Source organism: Salvelinus fontinalis, chromosome 13, assembly GCF_029448725.1.
Source record: "Salvelinus fontinalis isolate EN_2023a chromosome 13, ASM2944872v1, whole genome shotgun sequence".
NCBI classification, from domain to species: domain Eukaryota; kingdom Metazoa; phylum Chordata; class Actinopteri; order Salmoniformes; family Salmonidae; genus Salvelinus; species Salvelinus fontinalis.
This window is the reverse complement of record NC_074677.1, coordinates 46,134,360-46,153,527: the sequence shown is the minus strand read 5'-3', so window position 1 is coordinate 46,153,527 and position 19,168 is coordinate 46,134,360. Positions and strand designations below refer to the sequence as shown.

Here is a 19,168-nt window from a genome sequence, read left to right as displayed (position 1 = left end):
TCAGTCTTATGGTTTGTGGGTAGAAGCTGTTCAGGGTCCTGTTTGTTCCAGACTTGGTGCATCGGTACCGCTTGCCATGGGGTAGCAGAGAGAGCAGTATGACTTGGTGGCTCGAGTCTTTGACCATTTTTTAGGCATTCCTCTGACACCGCCTGGTATAGAGTTCCTGGATGGTAGAGGCCCTTACCCTCTGTAGCGGCTTGTGGTCAGAAGCCAAAGAGTTGCTGTACCAAGTGGTGATGCGGCCAGTTAAGATGCTCTCAATGGTGCATTTGTGTGTCGACCATGTTAAATCCTTAGTGATGTGAACACAGAGGAGCTTGCCTGGTTAGAGGGATATTGATTGGTATCCATGATGATGAGGAAGAGGTTCTAAATCAGAATGAGCCAGCAGTTCTGAGGAGGGAACATGTTGATGTCATCAAAACACAGTGAGGAGCGAGGCTCCAAAATACCAAGGTTATTTATTAGATAACAGCAGATACTAGTAGATATATATTAAATATAAAAATATATATCTAGGGTCTACCAAACGTTCCTCACCATGCTAGTTTGCCTGGAAGAGAATCAAATATATAAAAAAGAATAATGTGATCGCAGGGTCATGCTCAGTATGCACAAGATTGAAAAACATGTCGAAAGGTTTTGAAACTAAACAAGTAAATCAATTTAGTGTTATTATTGGTCAGGTTCAGGACATTTAGTAACATATCTCATCTGTTTCAAACTGTTTTCTCTTACTTCATGCCTACTGAACACAAAGCATGTCCTATTGGGCGGTTACATGTGGATAGATAGGGGGATAATAAGGCAATAGGATGGGATAAGCTTTATTGTTCATGGAAATTGTCAGTACTGCTGTATAAAAAATTATAAACCGTGTAGTTTGGTCCTGGATGCTCATTGGCTGAAAGCAATAGTTATATCAGACAATATACCATGGGTATGATGCAACATTACTTTATTGTTCTAATTATGTCGGTAGCCAGTTTATAATAACAGTAAGGCACCTCGGGGGGTTGTGGTATATGGTCAATATACAGCGGATAATCCATGCATAAAACAGCCCTTAGCCATGGTATATTGCCATATACCACACCTCCTCAGGCCTTATTGCTTAAATATACACTCTTCCAGACCTGGATTCAAATGCATGTGTATTTGATTATTTGTATTTGAAATAGGTATTTTCTCTGTGTTTGAGTATTTTCAAATAATGTGTCCAGAATCATCTCAGGGATTCTTTAATACAGAACAATCTCAACTTGTTTTTCACAAATATATTTTAACAACATTTCAAACATATTTTTGGGAAAGACCAAAGTATCAGCTATCACACCATGTAAAAAGGAACAACCCTCTAATTCATGAAATGTAACTAACTGTATTAATGTCAAATCTGTCCGTCACCATAAAAGGCATATCATTTTACATGTACTGTTCAACAAGTGTTTGGTTGGTTGGATAAACATTAGATTATTCAAGTATTTCATACAAATCTAGAAACTTATTTTAGTTTTATGTTGTAGTGCTATATAATGCACCAGGGAAAATAACTTTTGATTATCTTGGGATTTTCAGAAGAAGACTCAGAAGAAAATTTTGCCTCATTTTGTTCAACTGTTACCATTTACCTGCAACAAAGACAGCTCAGATGTGTGAGTGCATTTTGAATTTTAAGATTCAGAACATAAAACAATATTTATAAAGCAAACATTATGCATTGGATCTAGCCTGTTGGGGATGGGGGCGCTGTTTAGACTATTTATGCTAATGTGGCTAATTTTTTAAACGGCTTCCCACAAAATCCTTGATCGTACAATATGCATATTATTATTATTATTGGATAGAAAACAGTCTATAGTTTCTATAGGAGTTGAAATTTTGTCTCTAAGTGGAACAGAGCCCATTCTACAGCAATTTCCCTGACATGGAGTCAGATTTGAGAAACGTTGGCCACTTTTCTGAAGTCATTTAAACGGGCACTGTCGTTGCTATGACTATACGGACACTTCTTACGTCTTCCCCTGGATGCCTTTACGTGATGACGATTCCAACGGGCTCGATTGCTCGTTCACAGGCCCTACAAATGAAAAAAACCTTTAGCTAGCAAGTCTTTTCTTGCTGCGTAACGCGCGTGGAAGACACCGACCCTCTCCTGTTCCAAGCGTTAGTTTAGCCTGTTATATTTCTCCGGTCATCTTTTCACTCGTTATAGGAGTTACAAACATCACAAAGTAGTTAATTTAAAGCGTTTTATAGCAATTTATATCCGTTTAGTGCGATTTTGGGACATTTATTTTTGCAACGATGTGAAAAGTTGGACGCGCTTTTCAGTTCATCCCGAACGTAGTTGACATTTCCACATGGCAAGAGGACAGCTTTCCACCAAAAGACGATTTCTCCCAAGAAAGGATCCTTTGCCCAAGATACTGATGGAAGAACAGCTCAAGGTAGGACATTTTTATTATGATAAATCGTGTTTCTGTCGAAACATTTTAGTGGCTTAGGACGCCATGTTTTTTGACGTAGCTTCGCTTGGCGCAAACTGTATTGAAAAGTAAGGATAAATTAAAAAATGTAATAACGCAATTGTATTAAGAATTAAATTGTCTATCAATCCCTGTCCACCCTATATTTTTTAGTCACGTTTATGAGTATTTATGTATAAGAGTAGATCACTGTCTAAGTGGCGCAAGGACGTTTTCTTTACCAGCTTGTCTACATTTCACATTGTCTAACCATGATTTTGGTGGCTAAATATAAACATTTTCGATCAAACTGTATATGCATGTTGTAATGTGATGTTACAGGAGTGTCATCGGAAGAATTCTGAGAAGGTTAGTGAAAAAATTAATATCTTTTGGCGATGTTGACTTTTATCGCTCACTTTGGCTAGAATCAATGCTGGGCTGCTAATTGCTATGTGCTAAGCTAATATAACGATTTATTGTGTTTTCGCTGTAAGACACTTAGAAAATCTGAAATATTGTCTGTATTCACAGGATCTGTGTCTTTCGATTCGTGTATGCTGTGTATTTTTACGAAATGTTTGATGATTAGTAGTTAGGTAAACACGTTGCTCATTGTAATTATTCTAGTCCATTTGTGATGGTGGGTGCAATTGTAAACTATGCCATATACCTGAAATATGCACTTTTTTCTAACAAAACCTATCCCATACCATAAATATGTTATCAGACTGTCATCTAATGAGTTTTTTTGTTGGTTAGGGGCTATAAATATCTTAGTTTAGCCGAATTGGTGATGGCTACTGGTGTTGGTGGACAAATAAAAGATGGTGGATTATGCTAATGTGTTTTTAGGTAATAGATGTACATCTTTACATATTGTGTCTTCCCTGTAAAACATTTTAAAAATCGGAAATGTTGACTGGATTCATAAGATCTGTGTCTTTCATTAGCTGTATTGGACTTTAATGTGTGAAAGTTAAATATTTTAAAAAAATATTTTTTTTGAATTTCGCGGCACTGGTTTTTCAGTGGGGGGGGGGGGGTGTGCCGCTAGCGCCACGCTGATCCTAGACAGGCTAGCACAGCCAACACATTCCCCCCTCTTTTTTTTTGCCTAAAATTATATACCCAAATCTAACTGCCTGTTGCTCAGGACCTGAAGCAAGGATATGCATATTCTTGATACCATTTGAAAGGAAACACTTTGAAGTTTGTGGAAATGTAAAATTAATGTTGGAGAATATAACACATTAGATATGGTAAAATATCATTTTGTTGTACCATCATCTTTGAAATGCAAGAGAAAGGCCATAATGTATTATTCCAGCACAGGCACAATTTAGATTTTGGCCACTAGATGGCAGCAGTGTATGTGCAACGTTTTAGACTGATCCAATTGCATTTCTGTTCAAAATGTATCAAGACTGCCCAAATGTGCCTAACTGGTTTATTAATACATTTTCAATTTCATAACTGTGCACTCTCCTCAAACAATAGCATGGTATTCTCCCACTGTAATAGCTACTCTAAATTGGACAGGGCAGATAGATTAACAAGAGTGTAAGCTTTCTGCCAATATCAGATATGTCTGTCCTGGGAAATGTTCTTGTTACTTACAACCTCATGCTAACACATTAGCCTACGTCAGCTCAACCGTCCCATGGGGGACCCACCAATCCTGCAGAGGTTGCATTTGTTGCAGAACAGTGATTAAAATATTATTTTCTGAATATTGATCCCCCCCAAAAAGATCTTAGTGAGGTTGGCCATCAGTGACAGAGATGACAACAAATACTCAAAACAGACATATTTTTGCCTCTAAAAATAAAAGTTCAATACAAACATTTGTAAATTACTTATATAAAATGATTAATTAGAAAATCCCCAATAAAAATAGAACCATTACATTTTTAATCTTAATTCAAGTGGTACACAAAGTAGCAATTTCGTTGTTTTATGTTTATTTTACTTTTATTTAACTAGGCAAGTCAGTTAAGATCACATTTTTATTTACAATGACGGCCTACCAAAATGCAAAAGGCCTTTTGGGATTAAAAAATATATATAGAACAAAACACACATCACGACAAGAGAGACAACACCACATAAAGAGAGGCCTAAGACAATAACAGGGCATGGTAGCAACACAACATGGCAGCAGCACAACATGGTAGCATCACAAAACATGATACAAACATTATTGGGCACAGACAAGAGCACAAAATGCAATAAGGTATAGACAACAATACATCACGTAAAGCAACCACAACTGTCACTAAGAGTGTCCTTGATTGAGTCTTTGAACGAAAAGATTGAGATAAAACTTTCCAGTTTGAGGGTTGTTTGCAGCTCATTCCAGTTGCTAGCTGAAGCGAACTGAAAAGGGGAGTGGCCCAGGGATGTGTTTGCTTTGGGGACATTTAACAGAATTTGACTGGCAGAATGGGTGTTGTGTGTGGAGGATGAGGGCTGCAGTTGGTATCTCAGATAGGGGGGAGTGAGGCCTTAGAGGGTTTTATAAATAAGCATCAACCAGTGGGTCTTGCGACGGGTATACATAGATGACAGGTTTACAGAGGGGTATAGAGTGCAGTGATGTGTCTTATAAAGAACTTTGATGGCAAATCTGATGGCCGAATGGTAAAGAACATCTAGCCGCTCGAGAGCACCCTTACATGCCGATCTATAAATTACGTCTAGCATGGGTAGGATGGTCATCTGAATCAGGGTTAGTTAGGCAGCTGGGGTGAAAGAGGAGTGATTATGATAGAGGAAACTAAGTACACATTTGTGTGCTGAGAGAAGGACATTGTACCGTCTAGCCATACTCCCAAGTATTTCTATGAGGTGACTACCTCAAGCTCTAAACCCTCAGAGGTAGAAATCACACTTGTGGGGAGAGGGGCATTCTTCTTACCAAACCACATTGCCTTTGTTTTGTAAGTGTTCTGAACAAGGTCAACGGCAGAGAAAGCTAGTTAGACACTAAGAATGCTTTGTTGTAGAGCATTTAACACAACATCCGGGGAGGGGCCAGCTGAGTATAAGACTATCATCTGCATATATATGCATGAGAGAGCTTCCTACTGCCTGAGATGTGTTGTTGATGTAAATTGAGAAGAGTGTGGGGCCTAGGATCAAGCCTTGGGGTAATCCGTTGGTGACAGGTAGTGGTTGAGACAGCAGATGTTCAGACTTTATACTAGCACTCTTTGAGAGAGGTACAATAGTTCGTCCTTTAAAAGTTGCAGCGTAATGCGACACAGCTTGCATCATGCCGCAGAATTCTATGGCACGTTATTTAAGTGCCAACCACTGGTACCTGCTAGTCAGTGCTACTTTGACCACCAGAGGGCATCTTTGAGTAGCATTTGATAGCCTTCATTAATGGCTGTACTAGAGAATTTAAAACCTTTTTGTAAAAACATAGTATATGGGACTGATTTTTAAGAAATGTTGCTGACCTGTTTGGGCTGCAGCCCGACACCGGTACACTTATGACAACATCCAGCTCAAGTGCAGGGCGCGAAATTCAAAATATATATTTTTTTAATATTTAACTTTCACACATTAACAAGTCCAAGACACCAGATGAAAGGTGCACATCTTGTGATTCAAGCCAACATGTCCGATTTTTAAAATGTTTTACAGGGAAGACAAAATATGTAAATCTATTAGCTAACCACGTTAGCAAAAGACTCCACTTTTATTACTCCATCGGTTTTTGACTCCATCAGTAGCTATCACAAATTCGGCCAAATAAAGATATAAATAGCCACTAACCAAGAAACAACCTCATCAGATGACAGTCTGATAACATATTTATTGTATAGCATATGTTTTTTTCGAAAAATTTGCATATTTCAGGTATAAATCATAGTTTACATTTCAGCTACAATCAGAAATTGCACCGAAAGCAGCCATAATATTTACAGACACCAACGTCAAATACCTAATTACTCATCATAAAACATTTCTGAAAAATACATAGTGTACAGCAATTGAAAGACAGGCATCTTGTGATTCTAGACAATATTTCCGATTTATTAAATGTTTTACAGCGCAAACAAAATGTAGCGTGCTATTAGCGTAGCCACAATAGCCAGAAACACTTGGGCGCCCACGACCAGTTCACATGCACGACAGATATTAGAAATAGCATCATAAAATGTTTCTTACTTTTGGTGATCTTCCGTCAGAATGTTGGACAAGGTGTCCTTTGTCCAGAACAGTCGTTGTTTTGATCTGGAATAGCAAATATTCCTCTTCATTTAGCATGGGCACTTGCCAAGTGGCACTGATCACTCCAACGTCAACAAAGTCAGAGACCGGAACACGGCAAAACTCCCGAAAAAAATAATCTGATTAAACTATATTGAAAAAACATACGTTACGATGATATGGTCACATGTATCAAATAAAATCTAAGACAGAAGGCATATCCATGTCCTCTATCGCGCGCTCCAGAAACAGGATATGGACGGTCACGTCATACAAAGAGCTTTTATTCCACCTCAGACCAAGATAGACACGAAATTTCTTCTCTCACCGCATCTTGACAACCAGGGGAAGGCGTATGAAGTGTATGTAGACTCTTACGTATCACGCCCATGTATAGGCATGAAGTTGAACAGAGCATCGATTTCTGACATTCCACTTCCTGGTCAGGAAAAGTGCTGCGGAAGGAGTTCTGTTTCACTCAGAGAAATAATTCAAACGGTTTTAGAAACTAGAGAGTGTTTTCTATCCAATAGGAATAATAATATGCATAGTGTACGAGCAAGAATTGAGTACGAGGCCGTTTGAAATGGACACATTTTATCAGGCTACTCAATACCGCCCCTTGCAGCCATAAGAAGTTAATTTCTCTAGGCTAGGTGGGACGGTAGCGTACCAACATCCAGTGAAAGAAAAGGGCGCCAAATTCAAACTACAGAATTGTAAATATTTAACATTCTTGAAAATACACATGCAATATGTCAAAATAAAGCTAAACTTTTTGTTAATCCAGCCTCGTTGTCAGATTTCAAAAAGGCTTTACGGCAAAAGCAAACCATGCGATTATCTGAGGACAGCACCCCACCATACAAATGCATAACAATCATTTTCAATCAGGCAGGTGGCGACACAAAAGTCAGAAATAACGATATAATTCATGCCTTACCTTTGAAGATCTTCTTCTGTTGGTACTCCAATATGTCCCAGAAACATCACAAATGGTCCTTTTTTTATATCCCCAAAATGTACATTTATTTGGCGCATTTGATTCAGAAAAACACCGGTTCCAACTCGCCCAACATGACTACAAATTATCTAAGTATAAGTATAAGTATAAGTTACCTGTAAACTTTGCCCAAACATTTCAAACAACTTTCCAAATCCATCCTTAGGTATCCTAAAACGTAAATAATCGATACATTTAACTTCTTGAGAATACAGGGGGTGCTGTTTTAGCATTAGCATAATTTCCTCTACAGATTAAACTGCCTCTTATTCAATTATTGCTCTTACTATATGCATATAATTAATACCATTGGATAGAAAACAATCTATAGTTTCTAAAACCGTTTCAATTTTGTCTCTGAGTGAAACAGAAGTCATTTGACAGCACTTTCCCTGAACAAGAAGAAGAATGCAAGATGTGTATGCTCGCTTCAACGCTCTGCCTATATATGGTCACGCCACCTATGACCCAAAACACACTTCATTCGTCTTCCTCTGGGTGTCAAGAGGACGTCAGTGGAGAAATTTCTTGTTTATCTTGTACTGACGTGAAATAAGACCTATTTCTTTGGCGTGACCGACAACTTCCGGTTCTCTGAATCGCGCGTTTTGGAGGTGCGATTGTCTTTTGTTTTGCTGCCGTTACGGATGAAAACTATCTCCGTCTCGAAGTTTGTTTGATACATGTGACCATATCATCTTAATGTATGTTTTTTCAATATAGTTTAATCAGATTATTTGAATTTTTTCGGGAGTTTTGCCGTGTTCCGTTCTGTGAGTTTTTTTACTTTGGACAGAACCGTGCCAGTCGACCAGTACCTATGCTAAATGAAGAGGGAAAGTTGCCATTATGAATGGATTGAACGACTCATCAGGACTAAGGACACCTTGATCAACATTCTGATGAAAGATCAGCAATAGTAAGACCCAATTTACGATGTTATTTCATATATCTGTCGTGCATGTGAACTGGTCGGGGGCGCCCAGCTGGTTCTGGCTGGCGTGGCTATGCTAATTTAGCGCTACATTTTGTTTTCGCTATAAAACATTTAATAAATCTGAAATATTGTTTGGATTCACCAGATGTTGGGCTTTCAATATCTGTACGCTGTGTATTTTTTCTGAAATGTTTTAAGACAAGTAATTAGTTATACGACGTTGGTCTCTGTAATTGTTCTGGCTGCGTCGGCACTATTTCAGATTGCAGCTGCAATGTAGAACTGTGATTTATACCTGAAAAATGCACATTTTTCAAAAAAAAACTATGCTATACCATAAATATGTTATCAGACTGTCATCTTATGAAGTTGTTTCTTGGTTAGTGGCTATATATATTTTTATTTAGTCGAATTAGTGATAGCTACTGACGCAGGAAAAAGCTGTTGGAGTAAAAAAATTGTGTCTTTTGCTAACGTGTTTAGCTAATAGATTTACATATTGTGTCTTCCCTGTAAAACATTATAAAAATCTGAAATGGTGGCTTTATTCACAGGATCTGTATCTTTCATTAGGTGTCTTGGACTTGTGATTTAATGATATTTAGATGCTACTATTTAATTGTGACGCTATGCTAGCGATGCTAATTAGTGTGGGGGGGGGGGTGGGGGGTGCTCCCGGACCCGGGGTAGGTGCTCGGTAGAGGTTAAGATGGAATATACTGTGTTCAATAGCGGATAAAATCAAAGTGGAGCAAGCTACAGGTCGCGCGAGGTGACTCTCATTCTGAATAGCCGTATTTCTTCATTTCCCAAAGGAAAAACATCAACCAATTTCTAAAGACTGTTGACATCTAGTGGAAGCCATAGGAACTGCAACCAGGTACCTCATAAATCTAGTTTACCATAGAAACCAATTGAAAAGACAGTGAACTCAAAAAAAATATTCCTGGATGGTTTGTTTCGCCTGCCAAATAAGTTATGTTATACTCACAGACATAATTTTAACAGTTTTAGAAACTGTTTTCTATCCAAATCTACCAATTATATGCATATCCTAGCTTCTGGGCCTGAGTAGCAGGCAGTTTACTTTGGGCACGCTTTTCATCCGGACGTCAAAATACCGCCCCCTATCCCAAAGAAGTGAATTCATTTGATTAATTTTATGGTGTTTCTGTTCCAAGAAAAATTAAAAACCCTCTGGGTTTCTGTTAGGAAGGAACAGAAAATAAGGGGCTGTACAACGTGACAGTCTGGAGTAGGCTACAGTACTGGGCTATTTAGCTAAATAATCCCGTGTCTTGCGGGCACGCAGGAGACCGGGGTTCAATTCCCTGATGGGGAGGAAGGAGGTGGTTGTCCTTCTAAATAAGAATTTGTTCTTAACTTCTTGCCGCCCAATTGCCGCTAAACAACCGCTGAATTGCAGAGCGCCAAATAAAAAATAAAAAAAAATAATATTTATAATCATGAAATCACAACTGAAATATACCAAAACACAGCTTAGCTTGTTGTTAATCCACCTATCGTGTCAGATTTTGAAAATATGCTTTACAGCGAAAGCAATCCAGTTTGAGTTTATCAATCACTAGACAAAACAGTAAGAACAGCTAGCCTCAAATTAGCTTGGTCACGAAAGTCAGAAAAGCAATAAAATTAATCGCTTACCTTTGATAATCTTCGGATGTTTGCACTCACGAGACTCCCAGTTACATAATAAATGTTATTTTTGATCGATAAAGATTAGTTTTATAACCAAAAACCACCATTTGGTTTGCGCGTTATGTTCAGATAACCACAGGCTCATGAGGCAAATAGCAAAATAGGAAAATGCACAAGAAAAAAAATAACGACTTGGGGCTAGCCATTGAAAGTTGAGTCAACAGTGCGTTTGTGCTTGAGGCCGAATGAAAGCTCGGGAGAGAGGGTGGAGTGTGGTGGGGGTACCTGTACCAGACAGGGGGAGACAGGCCAGAGCAGACGGTGAACAGATCACCAGGTGGAATCCAAGCAGCAGTGCAGCAGGTAATGGGAGTAGGAGTCACACCCACTTGGGAGAAGCTTTTATATCTGGAGGCAGATTTCTTGAAGAAAATGCCACTGAATGGTCTTTGAACAGTGGGAGGGAGCTTCAGAGGCCTTCGGATTTGGGTGTGGAAGGCTGTGAGAGACTCCTGGCATTTGTTGGGCTCAAAGGCTTCGACACCTCTCTCTTCACACCTCAGTGCTAATTGAAGTTGTATCTCGTCTGTCACAGGTTGGATGGTGTCCTCAGGTTTCTGCTGTTTGTTAGTTTGGAAGAAAGAATCCTTGGTAGTATGAATCCTTTAAGGTAATTTTGTCCAAAAATGTGGTTTTAGGTTTGGGAGTTTTGAAACTGGACTGAAGGTTAACCTGTGGGGGGTAGCATACTGTATATGTCCCTCCCCGAAAAATCCAAGTTTACCTAACTCCAAATCTATCTTCTTTTTAAAAAATGTGAGAGCTCACATGCATCTGTGTCTCTTTCTCTCTCTCACTCTCCTCCGTTGCTTTATGACTCTAAAACCTAATTAAAATAAACAAAAAAGTGTATATCCTATCTTGATCTATCAGGGAGATGGAGTTGACCATTTATGGTCATTTCAATATTGTTTGTTTAAATCTATCAAAAAAAGATAACTTTACAGACTATGAGGTTGTGTTGCACTACACATGTAATGAGGACATGAATAAGGGGTCCTGCTCATGAATAATGTAGCTCCCTGCTCATTCCTGATTCATTTATGATTGTAGACAAATCTGACTGAGTTGACCAAATCTCTGGACACATTTTCAGGAATCACAGTTTTTAAAACAGCAAAAACATTTTGGGGAGCGCTTGAAATTGGGATCCTTTGCTCCAGACATGGGCATTTCTGGGCATGGAGCCGACATGGAAATGAATAATATTGAAAATATGTAGAAAATGCCAAAAGCAAATCTTTCCCCTTCATAAAATTCCCCTGAAGGTAAGCTCAAATAACAAAATATCTTTTTCACCTATAAAAATAAAATTTTCAGACTTTCAGGAATACTTCTATTGGAAGTATTTTTAAGTATTTTAAAATAATTTACTATACTCTTTAAAAGCACAACAAAGTTCAAATGAGAATACAATGTCAGATGTTTTTTATCCTGATGAGGATAGAGGGCGCTATTTACACTTTGGGGGAAAAACGTGCCCAATTTAAACGGCCTCGTACTCTATTCTTGCTCGTACAATATGCATATTATTATTACTATTGGATAGAAAACACTCTCTAGTTTCTAAAACCGTTTGAATTTTGTCTGTGAGTAAAACAGAACTCATTTGGCAGCACACTTTCTGACCAGGAAGTGGAAAGTCTGAAAATTATGCTCTGTTCAAGGGCCTGCCTATAAATGGGCATGACACGTATCAGTATACATGCACGTCATACACTTTCCCCAGGATGTCAAGATGCAGTGAGAGAAGAAATGGAGTGATTATCTTGGTCTGAGATGGAATACGTCCTCTTGGAATGACGTGTCACCCATTTTATGTTTTCAGGAAGGCGCGAAGTTGGTCCTGGATTTGCCATCGGAATAGCTGTCGTTATAGGCGATTACTATCTCCGGCTTTGATTTTATTTGATACATGTGACCATATCATCGTAAAGTATGTTTTTTCAATATAGTTTTATTAGATTTTTGAAATTTATTCGGGACGTTAGGCGTGTTGCGTTGTGTGCCTTTGTTCAGAAAGGAGAGCTTCGAGCCACTTGGCCAGTGTGCTGGCTAATTCAAGAGGGAAAAACGATGTTCTAAATCCAAACAACGACTGTTCTGGACAAAGGACCCCTTGTCCAACATTCTGATGGAAGATCACCAAAAGTAAGAAACATTTTATGATGCTATTTCATATATCTGTCGAACTGTGTACTAGTAGTTTTGCGCCCCGGTTTTGGCCTTTCTCTCGCTATAACATAAGCCTTATGTCGTAATGAAGATATTTTTAGAATTCTAACACTGCGATTGCATTAAGAACTAATGGATCTATCATTTCCTATACAACATGTATTTTTTTGTAATGTTTATGAATAGCTATTTGGTCAGAATAGGTGAGAGTCTAATAGAAATATCCGCACATTCTGGGAAAAGGAAGCTACGTTAGCATAATGGATAACCACTGATTTCAGCTCTAGATATGCACATTTTCGAACAATACATAAGTGTATGTATAACCTGATGTTATAGGACTGTCATCTGAGGAAGGTTTATGAAGGTTAGTGAAAATTGATATCTTTTGCTGGTTTATTCGCTAACGCTAACGTGCCTATTGCTATCGCTAACGTGCCTTGATGAATGAATGCGGTTGTGTGTAGGCTATTGTAGTAAGCTAATATAATGCTATATTGTGTTTTCGCTGTAAAACACTTAAAAAATCTGAAATATTGGCTGGATTCACAAGATGCTTGTCTTTCATTTGCTGTACACGATGCATTTTTCAGAAATGTTTTATGATGAGTATTTAGGTATTCCACGTTGGTCTCTATAATTACTCTGGCTGCTTCGGTGCTATTTTTGACGGTAGCTGTGATGGTAGCTGCAATGTAAAACTGATTTATACCTCAAATATGCACATTTTTTGAACAAAACATAGATTTATTGTGTAACATGTTATAAGACTGTCATCTGATGAAGTTGTTTCTTGGTTAGTTTGGTTGGTTCTTGGTTAGTTAGGTTGGCTTTGTGCATGCTACCTGTGCTGTGAAAAATGTCTGTCCTTCTTTGTATTTGGTGGTGAGCTAACATAAATATACGTGCTGTTTTCGCTGTAAAACATTTAAAAAATCGGACATGTTGACTGGATTCACAAGATGTGTATCTTTCATTTGCTGTATTGGACTTGTTAATGTGTGAAAGTTAAATATTTCAAAAAAATATTTTTTGAATTTTGCGCTCTGCCTTTTCAGTGGAATGTGGGAGGAGTTCCGCTAGCGGAACGCCTGGGCGAGACAGGTTATTCATACAAAAGCGTGATGTTTTGTCACTGTGCTTCATCTAATAGCAAAACCAAATGAAATGGGATCCAGTTGAGAATACATTAAAAGTACATGGTGCAAGTGATCAATGCTGTTCGAGATCCTGCACAGATTATTACAGCAATTGTGAAAATCTCAACAGACCTGCGATCTTTGCATGTTATCTTGAACATGCACACGCTCCATGATTACATAAGAAGATATTTATAGTTACTATAGGCTACCCTCAATGTGGCCATGGATTTTACTCATTGTAAGGTTAAATAAATACTGTTATATTAGTTTGTAAGATTAACGTTTGGCTATTTACTGTATTACAAACGAAAATATATAAAAAATTATGAATTGTGTTTGATTGTCAACTCAAACAAATATCAACATTTGAAGGAGATGTATATTTTGTACAGGTGACTTAGTATGGATTTAATTCCAGATTGTCTACAAATTAACAATCCACTCAACCAAGAATCATATCAAACTATATGTAAAGTGCCTTTAAGGTTTGATGTTATTCAATTTTTTTTCTTCTTATGGGCAGGTGGGACGGTAGCGTTCCACCTGGCCAACATGCTGTGAAATTGCAGAGCGCGAAATTCAAATTACAGAAATATAAATATTTAACATTCATGAAAATATAAGTATTATACATCAAAATAAAGCTTAACTTCTTGTTAATCCAGCCGCCGTGTCAGATTTCAAAAAGGCTTTACGGTGAAATCACAACATGCGATTATCTCAGGACAGCGCCCTGCATACAAAACCAGGAAAAACATTTTAAAACCAGACAGGTGCGATATAATAAATGCCTTACCCACCCCTGAAGATCTTCTTCTGTCGTCACTCCAAAAGGTCCCAGTTACATCACAAATGTTCCTTTTGTTCGATAAAGTCCTTCTTCATATCCATAAACACTCAGTTTAGCTGGCACGCTTCATTCATTTAGTTTCCCTCCTTCAAAATGTATACAAAATGAATCCCAAAAGTTAACAATAAACTTATCCAAACAAGTCAAACAACGTTTATAATCAAACCTCAGGTACCCTAATACGTAAATAAACGATACAATTTAAGACGGAGAATAGTATGTTCATTACCGGCGATAAATAACAAAGAACGTGCTTTCCTCCACGTGCATGGAAACACTACAGCCAAAATGGGAGCCACTTAGAAAAACTACAACTTCTAGCAAATTTTTCCAAAAACCAGCCTAAAACTCTTTCTAAAGACTTGACATCTAGTGGAAGCCCTAGGAACTGCAATCTGGGAGGACTTTGCCTCGTAATAAACATGAAAGCCATTGGAAAAAGTGGTAGGCTGAATTTTTTTTATTTTATGGTTTTGCCTCGGGGTTTTGCCTGCCATATCAGTTCTGTTATACTCACAGACACTATTTTAACAGTTTTAGAAACTTTAAAGTGTTTTCTATCTATGCATATCCTAGCTTCTGGGCCTGAGTAACAGGCAGTTTACTTTGGCCACACTTTTCATCCGTACATGAAAATACTGCCCCCTACCCAAGAGAGGTTAACTTTGATTTTTGGTTGAGATGGAGAAGTGTGTCCAACATATTAATAATGAACTTGAAGATTACATTTGAAATGAACCAAAGCTTGAAACCCTAGGCCTATATGTAAACCCAGCAACAAAAAAAACGTCCTTTCACTGTCAACTGCGTTTATTTTCAGCAAATTTAACGTGTAAATATTTGTATGAACATAACAAGATTCAACAACTGAGACAGACAAAAACTGAACAAGTTCCACAGATGTGTGACTAACAGACATTGAATAACGTGCCGCAGAACAAAGGGGGGGGGGGGGGGGGGGGCAAAATCAAAAGTAACAGTCAGTATCTGGTGTGGCCGGCCACCAGCTGCATTAAGAACTGCAGTGAATCTTCTCCTGCACCAGATTTTCCAGTTCTTGCTGTGAGACGTTACCCCTCTTCCACCAAGGCACCTGCAAGTTCCCGGACATTTTTGGGGGGAATGGCCCAAGCCCTCACGCTCCGATCCAACAGGTCACAGATGTGCTCAATGGGATTGAGATCCGAGCTCTTCGCTGGCCATGGCAGAACACTGACATTCCTGTCTTGCAGGAAATCACGCACAGAATGAGCAGTATGGCTGGTGGCATTGTCATGGTGGATGTCAGGATGAGCCTGCAGGAAGGGTACCACATGAGGGAGGAGGATGTCTTCCCTGTAACGCACAGTGTTGAGATTGCCTGCAATGACAACAAGCTCAGTCCGATGATGCTGTGACACACCGCCCCAGACCATGACAGACCCTCCACCTCCAAATCGATCCCGCTCCAGAGTACAGGCCTCGGTGTAACGCTCAATCTTTCGACGATAAACGCGAATCCGACCATCACCCCTGGTGAGACAAAACCGTGAAGAGCACTTTTTTCCAGTCGTGCCTGGTCCAGCGACAGTGAGTTTGTGCCCATAGGCGATGTTATTACCGGTGATGTCTGGTGAGGACATGCCTTACAACAGGCCTACAAGCCCTCAGTCCAGCCTCTCTCAGCTTATTGCGGACAGTCTGAGCACTGATGGAGGGATTGTGCGTTCCTGGTGTAACTCGGGCAGTTGTTTTTGCCATCCTGTGCCTGTCCTGCAGGTGTGATGTTCGGATGTACCGATCCTGTGCAGGTGTTGTTATACATGGTCTGCCACTGCGAGGACGATCAGCTGTCTGTCCTGTCTCCATGTAGCGCTGTCTTAGGCGTCTCACGGTACGGACATTGCAATTTAATGCCATGGCCACATCTGCAGTCCTCATGCCTCCTTGCAGCATGCCTAAGGCACATTCATGCAGATGAGCAAGGACACTGGGCATCTTTCTTTTGGTGTTTTTCAGAGTCAGTAGAAAGGCCTCTTTAGTACCCTACATTTTCATAAATGTGACCTTAATTGCCTACCGTCTGTAAGCTGTTAGTGTCTTAATGACCAATCCAGAGCTGCATGTTCATTAATTGTTCAATGAATAATTATGGTTCATTGAACAAGCATGGGAAACGGTGTTTAAAGCCTTTACAATGATGGTCTGTGACATTTTTACGAATTATCTTTGAAAGACAGAGTCCTGAAAAAGGTATGTTTATTTTTTGCTGAGTTTTTTGTCAATTTCTTGTTAAACCCTGGGTTGAATTGAAGCAAAAGCTGTTGGTGACTTTTCAAAGATATATAGGCTTAAATAGTATCATTGATGATATGCAGTGCTTTCAGAAAGTATTCAGACCCTGGGACTTTTTCCACATTTTGTTATGTTACAGCTTTATTCTATTCTAAAATTGATTAAATTGTTTTTAGAAATGTTTGCGGATTTATTTACAAAAAAAATGAAATATTACATTTACATAAGTATTCAGAACCTTTACTCAGACCCTTTGGCAGTGATTAGAGCATCGAGTCTTCTTGGGTGTGACGCTACAAGCTTGGCACACCTGTATTTGGAGAGCTTCTTACATTCCTCAGTGCAGATCCTCTCAAGCTCTGTCAGGTTGGATGGGGAGCGTTGCTGCACAGCTATTCTCAGGTATTTTCAGAGCTGTTAGATCAGATTCAAGTCCTGTTGGAAGGTGAACCTTCGCTCCAGTTTCGATCCTGACTAGACTCTCAGTCCCTGCCGCTGAGAAACATCCCCACAGCATGATGCTGCTGCCACCACCATGCTTCACCGTAGGGATGGTGCCAGGTTTCCTCCAGACGTGACGGTTGGCATTCAGGCTAAAGAGTTCAATCTTGGTTTCATCACACCGGAGAATCTTGTTTCTCATGGTCTGAGAGTCTTTAGGTGCCTTTTGGCAAACTCCAAATGGGTTGTCTTGTGCAGTTTTACTGAGGACTGGCTTCCGTCTGTCCCCTCTACCATAAAGGCCTGATTGGTGGAGTGCTGCAGAGATGGTTGTCCTTCTGGAAGGTTGATCTCCTCAGAGGAACTCTAGAGCTCTTTCAGAGTGACCATCGGGTTCCTGATCACCTGTCTTACCAAGGCCATTCTCCCCACGATTGCTCAGTTTGGCCAGGTGGCCAGCTCTAGAAAGAGTATTTTTCCATTTAAGAATAATGGAGGCCACTGTGTTCTTTGGGACCTTCAATGCTGCAGATATTTTTTGGTACATGCACTATCAACTTTGGGACCTTAAATGGACAGGAGTGTGCCTGTGCAAATCCTGTCCAATCAAGTGGACTCCAATCAAGTTGTAGAAACATCTCAAGGATGATCAATGGAAACAATAGGCACCTCTCAATTTCGAGTCTCACAGCAAAGGGTCTGAATACTTATGTAAATAAGGTATTTCTGTTTTGAAAAACCTTCGCTCCAGCTTTGTCATTATGGGGTATTGTTTGTCGATTGCTGATGATTTTTTATTTATTTAATCCATTTTAGAATAAGACTGTAACGCAACAAATTGTGGAAAAGGTCAAAGGGTCTGAATACTTCCCGAAATCACTGTGTGACTAATGTATGGTTGCATTTTTTTATTATTATTATTATTTATTTATACCTTTATTTAACTAGGCAAGTCAGTTAAGAACAAATTCTTATTTTCAATGACGGCCTAGGAACAGTGGGTGCCTGTTCAGGGGCAGAACGACAGAGTTGTACCTTGTCAGCTCTGGGATTTGAACTTGCAACCTTCCGGTTACTAGTCCAACGCTCTAACCACTAGGCTACGCTGCCGCCCATTTAATTGGCTCTTTTAAGCCAAAATGTTGGATTGACTTCAAAAGCAACAGTGAATATGTTTAGTTATTAAGAGATTTCTCAACAATCATTCTCAGGATAGCACATTGGTAGTAGTCAGTGACAAATATCAGAGTTAAGCAGGGCTGGGCTTGATTAAAACCCTGGATTGCGAGACCAAATGAATAGCTGTAGATAGATCAACTCGTCAGTAGGAGGCTTGCATTTCGTTTAATTTGCTCAGTTTGTTCACAATGCCTGGAGAAGGAGGAGGAGGAGAAATGTACTATTTGTGTAATGTGGCTAGATGGTAGCTGTACAAAATGATTGTATATGTGTATAATTTGTCAAATGTTATTTGGTTTTGAGTTGCAAGGAAAATGGTATTGTGTTTCGTAGTGTCTTGTAAGCCCGTGTGTGCTGGGCACCGGTAGATTTTCAGAGACTTATTTAAATCATATCAATCAATCATATTCAACTACTTGTATTTTCAAAAAAAAATATGTCAAAATGTATTTGAAAAGAATTGAAATACCCTAAATGGTATTTGAACCCAGAACTGCACTGTTCACACTCAACAAATACACGATACATACATTGCACATTGCCCATGTCATACACATCATACACATCTTGCACCACCACGTACATAATGCATACAGTATATTGCATTCTGCCGTTACACATTTTGTCGGTGGCACACTGACACAACCTTGAAACTGAATAGCACAGTCAATGGAATTGCACAAGAGTACAGCTGGCAACAATAACATGATGATATTGTAATGGATGTGTTGGGTCCTTGGACTCTCTGTGGTG

At 39.2% G+C, this 19,168-nt stretch overlaps 1 protein-coding gene across 1 annotated transcript in view; it reads left to right on the top strand.

Annotated features, from left to right (window-relative positions):
• slc13a2 (solute carrier family 13 member 2) overlaps positions 1 to 19,168 on the top strand; it is a 62,253-nt gene that overhangs the window by 933 nt on the left and 42,152 nt on the right. The gene's annotated exons all lie outside the window — the stretch shown is intronic.